Source organism: Aythya fuligula, chromosome 20 (genome assembly GCF_009819795.1).
Source record: "Aythya fuligula isolate bAytFul2 chromosome 20, bAytFul2.pri, whole genome shotgun sequence".
Taxonomy (NCBI): Eukaryota; Metazoa; Chordata; class Aves; order Anseriformes; family Anatidae; genus Aythya; species Aythya fuligula.
In genome coordinates this window covers 5093180-5101681 of record NC_045578.1, presented here as the reverse complement: position 1 = coordinate 5101681, position 8502 = coordinate 5093180, and positions in this window count along the sequence as shown.

Sequence of the window (8502 nt, the reverse complement as noted above, 5' to 3'; positions counted from 1 at the left end):
GCTGGAGTTGTCCTGTTGTTTGTGTCTTCTGAAGGTAGAAGCTGCAGGTCTCTGAAGCGTTACCAGTGAAATCAGCCTCTTAAAACGGGTGAACTAATTGCTGGATTTTGTGAGAGACATCCCAGGGAAGGGGCTCAGCTGTTCTCTGCAGAAGGAGAGGTGATAATGCAGCCTGACAGTGATGGGCACTTCAGGGTTGTTAAGGAAGCTTAAAGTTGTGTTTAGTATTTAAAATAGTCCCGTATTTCTTCCCCAAATCATGAGATCTGACTAGGTAACACTGCTCTGTGGACTGAGGTGATGGAGCCAGGGGAGGTGGCCAGCTTACAAAGCTTCCACCAGTCCTCAGACCTCCTTATATACTTCCCCTGGTCTCTGAAAGCTGCAAAAGAAGCTACCTTTGAAGTCAAGGTTGGCGTTTCACACCCCTGAAGCAAGTTTTTATCTGAAAACCCAACCAGAGAAACTCAGTGATGCCAGCACCGTGCTGCAACAGCAACTGCTTGCAGCCACCCCACCTGTAACCTGGGAAGGACGTTCCCTGCGTCGCCTTCCTGGTCCTGCTGCTTGGCTACGCTGCCGCTCCTCCGAGCTCGCAGCTGTGCTGCTGCTTCAGTTTTGTCTCGGGCTGCTTGTTAAAGCACAGCAGCTGGGAAACCGGGGATGATCAAACGGGATCGGGACAGGTTGAAGAGGCTTGCAGGAGGGAGTCTGATCAGAGTGATCCCAGGGGTGTTTTTTCAGGTCGGCACATTGCCTCTGATACATTGTGTTGCCGGAACCTTACGTAAGTTGACTTTTAAAGAGTTGGTGAAAGAGCACAGCGGTTGCAACGTCAGTCCTGCTGTAAGAAAATAATTAAAATGCTGAGAGTGACTTCTTTCTAGTTAGGAACAAAAGCCTTGATTTAGCATCTGCATAGATTTCTTTTACATTCATCCCCTTGTGCATATAAAAATAAACGTCTGCACGAAAACGGTGATGACAAGTTCTATCGCCGACTTCTTTGAAGGTAAGCTTTAATGAAGGAAGCTATTAATTCAGTCTTCCTCCATGCTCTGTGGGCTGCTTACCCTATTGCTTTGAATTGCTCTAATCCACGTAGGCTGAATTCTAAGTTGAGCAGACTCTGTTTTGATTAGCTGGAGGAAATGCCAAAGCCCAGCACCTCTGGATGGGTTGAGGGGAGCTCTGGTTTGAGCGAGGCAACCTGATGTTGAAGGTTCTCTTAGGGAACAGAGCTAAAGGCAGGAGATACTGTTTGGTAACTGTCTTCATTTCCTCCTACCTCTTGTATTCTAACTCTCCTGAGCTATTCAAACTATTTATTTTTTATTTACGTATTTTGATGTAGCCCACCATCCTGAAACAGATCACACAATTATCACGCTGCTGAAGGCTGACAATGAAGCGCTTGGCTCTGTCCCTCTGTGGAACACGTAGGCAGAGAGGACAGCAAGCCCAGCTCCTGTGCCTCTGTCTGCGGAAGCTCGATGTGTTAAAGCTTGGTTTCTTTACAGAAATAGTAATGAAATGGAAGGGCCGGCACTCATTACTCAGCAGGCTTGGAACAAAGCAGTTATTAGGTGGTATTAATAGAATTAAAGATCGCGCTGGGGGCAGGGGAGGATGTCCCAGCCGCAGGACACAGAGGATGGGTGGCAGGCCAGGCCTAGCACGTGCGGCCTCGAGGTTGTTCAAAATGTTCAAACTGAGGACTGGGAAACGCGTGGAGGCCTTGGCAATAATGCAGGCTGCTGGGAGGGGGGCTCTTGCAGAACCATCAGCAATTCTGTACCCAGGAGCAGGCGGTAGGTTATTTAATCAGGGTGTTTGTCCTCTGCAGAGCGAGTGGCCTGCTCCTCCTGCTCGTGCCCAGGCTGCTGGGAAAGCTTTGACTTGGACCATGAGGGATGGATGTGAGCTGCACTTGTCCTAGTCCTGCTCCTTTGGGTGCAGCAGGTAGAGCAGATTTCCGAGGGCTGGAGTGTTTTGGGACTTCTAATGTTCGTGGCATGTCTTAGGTTATTCCTTTCTTGTGTCAGCAGTCCAAAGACAGCAAAGTGGGGGGGGAGTTGCATGGAAAAGCAGAAAGCAGGGACCTGGGACAGCATGGGTGAGTGGAGCTGAGGTGGGAGAGGATTATTTCCCAGCACCTGCTGGCTGGCAGATTCTTCAGGGTCTCCTTCATATCCTTTTTTATAAGATAATGATGTATGTTCCTCTTTCTGTGCTGATTTTATCCCTCCCGGTTCCTCCTTGCTGCCATGGGTGCTGGGCAGGGTGCAGTTTGAGTCCTGGGGAGGGAATCAGGGCGCACCCTGGCAGAGGTTCCTGGAGGAACGGGAGCTAACTGGGTGCTCCTGGGAGAAGTGGGAAGGTCCATGCACAGGTACCCTCAGAGGAACAACCTCGTTCTTCTGTTTTACTCATCTGTTTGGATTAGGGCAATGTGGCAAAGCACAGAAGAGGATAAAACGAGGAGAAAAGCAAATGGTGAGGCTTAGGGCTTGGATATTTTGTCGCCCTTGGTGCCAGGGTGCCTTCAGGTTGGCAGAGTGCAGGTTGGCGGCCTTCACCCACATTTATTCCTGGGAAAACAGTTTTCCCCGTTTCCCTTCCTGGTCCCCAAGCACACGTTTGTTTAACGGGACCGTGTGTCAGGGCCCGGTGCCAGCACCCGTCCCTGTCTGAACCCTGCTGGGATGGAGCCTGCAGTCTCCAATGCATCTCAAACCCTCACGGCAAGCACAGCGGGTGGGTTTTAAAGGCAGATTGGGGAGAATGAGCGCTGGTGCAATATCTGTCCCCAGAAGGAGCTGTAATCCTTCGGGGAAAATCCAGCCCTAAGCCCGTGTGTGGTGGCTGTGCCCCCTGGAGCATCCTCTCCCCAGCGACACTCGGGAGATGGCAGCAGCAGCTTGCCTTGGGCAGGGCTCACTCCTGGCATTTCGGTGATATTTGGGAGAAGCAGGGAAACAGCAAGGGGAAGGTGTTTGGGTGCTGCTTTACGCGGAGCATCCTCAGCCCGTGGAGATCACGGGGGAACAGGGGGAGGAAAGGGGCCCAGAGGGTGACACCGAAGGGTTTGAGCATCGGCAGGAGGATCAGAAACCACACGAACTGTGGCTCCAGCTTGGCAGAGGCCTCTTTTCCCCCTCCTCCTTCCCCTCACTCCCTTGCCTGGCCACGGGCACCATTAATCCACCACCGCCACGTTCACTCTCGATTTACTCAAATGCCTCCGAGCTCTCCCTTCCCTCCTGGGCGCCTCGGAGCGGGTTTGGAGCGCGGCGCCGAGACGGGCGGGATTGTTTGCATTTACAGGGAAACCTGTTAATAAAGGCCACCGAAGGGACTGCTCTTTTCCCGGCTGCCGGAACAGATGGCGGGATGAGGGCGGCGCAATTAATGCGTGGGGACTCCTGCCGGGGCGGAGGTTTTATTGCTGGCGGGGAGAGGTGAGCGCGCTCGTGCTGAGCTGGCGCCTGGCGAGGGCACCCCGGTGGCACGGGGAGGTGGGCGATGCCCCTGGAGGAAGGGCTGTGATGCGGGGAAGGGACGGTGGCACGTCCACCCCAAATCGATGGGAGCCTCCAGCCGCGATCGAATGCCCCAAGGTCACCCCGGGATGTCCTGTCCCCATCGCAGCCACCGCCGGGCTGCCCCCGAGCCCTTTCTCGGCACAACTTTTTATTTTTTTTGCAGCATTTCTCGGCTTTTTCCTCTCCCCCCGCTGCCTCGCTGGGCTGTGTGGGGCCGCTGAGCACCACATGGGCTTGGCTCGGCAGGATGGGGCCGTGGCCGTGCCTGCAGCACGTGGTGGGGCCACTCCCAGCCGCCCTCCCTCATGCGTCGGGAGGAGGCTGGCAGCGATTTTTTATTTTATTTTATTTTATTTTTTGGAACCGCAGTGTGAATCCTCGCAATTAGGCCTTGTTCTGCTGCCTGCCTCGTTTGATCTCCTTTAATTATTTATCGCTGATCTTTCCTTCCCCGGGCCTGGCTTTCTTTCAAGTGATGCTTTTCTCCTGCTCCCCCTCCGCCGCGGCTCGCTCCGGCTGGCTCTTCTCCTGCAATTAGCGGCCTCTCTCCCCACTCCTTCCCTTCTTCTCCCCCTTTTGTTCTCTGCGAGCTCTTTCCCTGCACCGCCGAGCCGAGCTCCCCCCTCCAGCTCCCTGCCTGCGGGTTTCTCTCCCCTTTTTCCCTTTTTTCCCTTTTTTTCCCCTCACCCCCAGCCCCTGCCTTCCTCCAGCCCCAATGACGCTGCAGCAAACCCCAAGGCGGCCCCGCTACGAGCTCTGGCTCCCCTTGGCAAGGTGCCGGGGGGCTGCTGCCCTCGCAGCGGGGTCTCCCCACGATGCTTTTGCCGCCGGTGCGCCGCGGGGAAGCCCGGCCACGTCTCCCCGTCCTCTTTGTTTCCCAGGCCCTGATGCATTATTCAGCGCTGCGGACGCTGCGGGTGCTGGAAAGGGAATGGCGCTGCACGGGGCACGTGCTCGCCCCGGGGATGCCGGATTTTTTTTTCCCCCTTTATGGGGTCTTTGTCCCCTCTGCCGTCAGAAAAAAAAGAGGGAGCAAAGCACCCCGCGGGGCTTCTCCCATGGGGCAGCGTCTCCTCGCGTCCTGGTGGGGATGCAGAGGGGAGAAAGCGAGGAGCGCAGCGCCCTAAAAACAGCCTGGGGATGCTGTGGGGTTGTGCTCGGCCCCTTTGTCCGGCCCCAAAGTGCCTCCTCCATGGGATGGGCTTGGGGACAGCGATTGGGATGGGATGGGGTCAGGGATGGAGATGGGGATAAAAATGCATTTGGGGATGGGACAGGGATGGGGATGGGGATGGGGAGAAAGGAGAGGGGCGGCTGCACCCCAAAGCCTCCTATAGGTAGCAGCCAGAAGCAGTTTGTAGGATCCCCGTGGGGGGCAGCCGGGTGCCTTCGTTAGCACTCCACATGCTAATGAGGAGCCAAAGCTGGGGGCAGCTCCCCAGGGCTGCAGCCACCAGGTGTGGGGCAGTTTGGGGCTGGTTTGGGTAACCCGCCCCTTGCTGGCAGCACAGCGGGTGGATTTGGGGTGCTTCGGGGTTCCAGCCCTCCCCGTAACTGTGCAGGGAGGATATGGGGGCTTTAGGGCAGCCTATCCCTTGCCATGACCGGATTTCAGGCAGGTTTGGGTAACCTGAACCCCACTATGGGGGCGTAGCGTGGCTCTGAGCATTGCAGCACTTTCACCTGGCTTTTCTCTCATTTTGGCCCTTTTTGGGTTCAACATAAACCTTTTTGGGTTCAGCTCTCCTCCTCGGGCCTAATCCCACCCACTGTTGCTCATGGTCAGACTGAACAGTACCTTACTGGGGGCACTGGGAGCTCCCCTTCCCAAACCCTCCTGCTAGATGGGGTATGGGAAGAGGTGGGATACAGGGTGGGGTGTGGGGTGGGATGTTGGGAGGGATATGGGGTTGGATGTGGGGTAGGGTGGGCTATGGAATGGATGGGATACGGGTTGGGATATGGAGTGGGATACAGGGTGGGATGTGTGGGCTGTGGGGTGAGATATGGGATGGGATACAGGCAAGGGAGGGATATGGGATGTGGGATGGGATGAAATGGGATATGGGATGACATACAGGGTGGGGTAGGATACGGGATGTGAAGGTAGGATGTGGGATGTGAAGTGGGATAGGATGGGATATGGGTTATGGGATGGGATGTGGGATGAGATGGGATATGGGATGGGATACAGGGTGGGGTGGGATATGGGATGTGAAGGTAGGACATGGAATGCGAAGGTAGGATATGGGATGGGAGGTGGGATACAGGAAGAAATGGGATGTGGGATGGGATAGGATATAGGATGGGATTCAGGGATGGGATATATATGATGGGATGTGGGATGGGATGGCATATAGGATGGGATTCAGGGATGGGGTGTGGGATGGGATATAGGATGGGATGTGGGATGGGATGGCATACAGGATGGGATACAGGGTGTGACAGGGTATGGGACTGCTCACAGGCCGTGCTGGGACATGGTGTGAGAAGCTTTAAGGGACGCAGGCTGGGAAGGGATTCGAGGCGGGGTACGGGAGAGACCCGTGTGGGATGTAGGGCGGGAGGGGGGTTTGGGGTGGGAGCCGGGCTGAGGTGCGGGACGATGTGAGACAACAGGGGCCTGTGCGGGACGATATGGGATGACGTGGGCTGATTGATACGGGACGATACGGAATGATAAGGGCCGATAGGAGCCGATAGGGACCGATTGGGGCCGATAGGAGCCCATAGGGGCCGCGTGAGGCGGGGCAGGCCGCAGGCCCTGAAGGGGGGGGTGGCCGCGCTGCGCCCTCCGGCCGCCAGGGGGCGCTGCGGGGCGGGGAGGGGGGGGGGGGCGCTGGGCGGGCTGAGCCGAGCGGAGCGGAGCCGAGCGGAGCTGTCCAGCGCTTCAGCACCGCCGGGAGGGGCCGCGGCGGGGCCGGGTGAGCGGGGCCGGGGGTCTGGGGGGGTATAAGGGGGATTTGGGGGGGTATAAGGGGGATTTGGGGGGCTAGAGGGGGATTTAAGGGGGTAAAAGGGGGATTTAGGGGGGTATATGGGGGATTTGGGGGGGTATATAGGGGGTATGGGGGGGGTTAGGGGGGTGTATGGGGGATTTAGGGGGGTGTTGAGGGGTTTGGGGGGGATTTGGGGGGTGTGTGGGGGGTTAAAGGGGGCTTAGGGGAGGTGTTGGGGGGTTAAAGGGGGGGGTTGGGGGGTTAAAGGGGTTTTAATGGGGGTTTATGGGGGTTTAAAGGGGGTTTATGGGGGTTTAAAGGGGGTTTGGGGGTTTAAAGGGGGTTTTGGGGGGTGCAAGGGGAGCACGGGGGGGGAAAGGGGGTAGGGGGTGAGGGGAGATGCCATGGGGGGGGTGTGGGGGGGTTTAAGGGTGTGGGGGTGTAGGGGGGTAAAGGGAGAGGGGTGGTTGTGGGGTGTTACCTGGGGAGGGGACAGAGGAGTGGGGTTTTGGGGGGTTTTGTTTTTTTTTTTAAGGGACACACGGGGAGTAGGGAGATGCTGGGAGACCCCATGGGATGGGGGGGGTGGGGGGGTACCTAAAAGGATAGAGGTGTGTTTGGGGGATGGTGTTACTGGGATGGTGTTACTGGGGGTACAGTGGGGTTGGGGAAGGGGGGGTCGGACAATTTTGGGGCTCCTCAGGAGCACCCCGTGTGCACGGCGGGGTGCGGATGGGCCGGGAAGGGCCCGACGGCCCCATGAGACCCCATAGGGGGGGGCTGGGGGCTCACTGTTAGCCCAGGGCTTGCAGTGAGGGGAACGCACAAATCACCCCAAAACCCGGCCCTAAAACGGGGCAGGTTCCTAAAACCCTCTGTGGGGTTTGGGGGGGGCAGGAGGGGCAGGGCTGGGCTGCCGGAGGGCTCCGTTATGGGGTCGGGGCGGCTCGGGGCCGGGCAGGGAGCGGGGCTGGGGTCCTTCATCCCCTTGGTGACCCCGCTGTGGGGTGCTCGGGGCTCGGTGTCCCCGCTGCGGACCCCCAGGTCCCGGGGGTCCCATCCTCAGCGTCCTGACGGAGGCAGCCCCGCTCCCTACAGCACGGGGGGGTTACAGGAGCTGGCGGGGGGCTCCTGGGGCCAGAAGGTGGCCGGGTTTTAGGGCAGCGCTGCCGGAGCTGTGCCCGTGGGTCACCCCCTTGATTTCCTGCCCCCTAAACGGGTTTTGTCCCCGCAGGGAGATGCGGCCTTGCCCCGATGAAGGGCTGCCCCCACAGCAGGGGTGCTGTGCCTGCTGGGCACCCCGCGTGCATCCTCAGCCCCCCCAAATTTATGTTGTGGGGGCGCAGTGCCCCCCCCCCCAGCGCCCTACAACCCTGGAGGCGGTAGCTGGGCTGCGACACGCTGCCTTAACCCACTCCCGGCTCCTCTCCGTGGAGGAAATCCCCAAAACCCCCCCCAAAACCCCCATCCCAATTCCCCTGCCCCGATTTCAGCGTGCCGTACGGGGCCGCGGGCAGGCGGATGGGGCCGAGGGGGGGGGACACAGCGGGACCCCCGTTCCTTGGCGTCCCCAAAGCCCTTCCTTTGCCTTCCCTCCCTGCTCGTGTCTTCTCCCGGCCAGGTGGCCCGCGGCTTATATAACGTGCTCGGCCCCGAACAGCTCCTCCCGTTACACAACGGGCACCGCGCCGAGGGGGGGGCCCCCACTGCCTGCCCACCCCCCCCCCGGGACCCCCTTCCTGCACCCCGTTACCGCCGGGGGGAGACGAGCCGGTAGGGTCGGGATCGGTGCCGCAGCCCCCTGCTGCTCTGGGGCCTCAATATTTGCTGCTTTTATTATTTTTTTATTATTTTATTATTTTATTGTTATTATCGTCGTGCCCCCCCCCCGACTCGTCTGCTGTAGGGGCGGACGGGGTGAGGGTGCCCCCGGGGGGGTGTCCCCAGCCTGGGGGTGTCCTCAGGGAGGGCTGGGGATGTCAGGATCCGTCCCTGGCCCTGCTGGTGCCTCGCTGCTT